We start from the raw sequence: 259 nt of genomic DNA on the forward strand, positions 1-259 counted from the left end.
AGTTGATATTAATAATAAATTTTCAAATTTTCTTTTTACTGTACTTTAATTTCATAAGTTTCTTCCTGCTTTTCCAGTGTATCTTATTTTGTTTACTGTTTAATTTTTTCTTTCTGCTCTTGTGAAAGCACTTTGTAACATTGTTTTGAAAACTGCTCTATAAATAAAGATTATTATTATTATTTCTTACATAGGTGATCATAATTAGAAATGTTTCCATAAAAAAAGGTTGATCCCGTCAGTGTGATGGGAAGTTTAA

The sequence above is a fragment of the Micropterus dolomieu genome, linkage group LG10, assembly GCF_021292245.1.
Source record: "Micropterus dolomieu isolate WLL.071019.BEF.003 ecotype Adirondacks linkage group LG10, ASM2129224v1, whole genome shotgun sequence".
Classification (NCBI taxonomy): Eukaryota; Metazoa; Chordata; class Actinopteri; order Centrarchiformes; family Centrarchidae; genus Micropterus; species Micropterus dolomieu.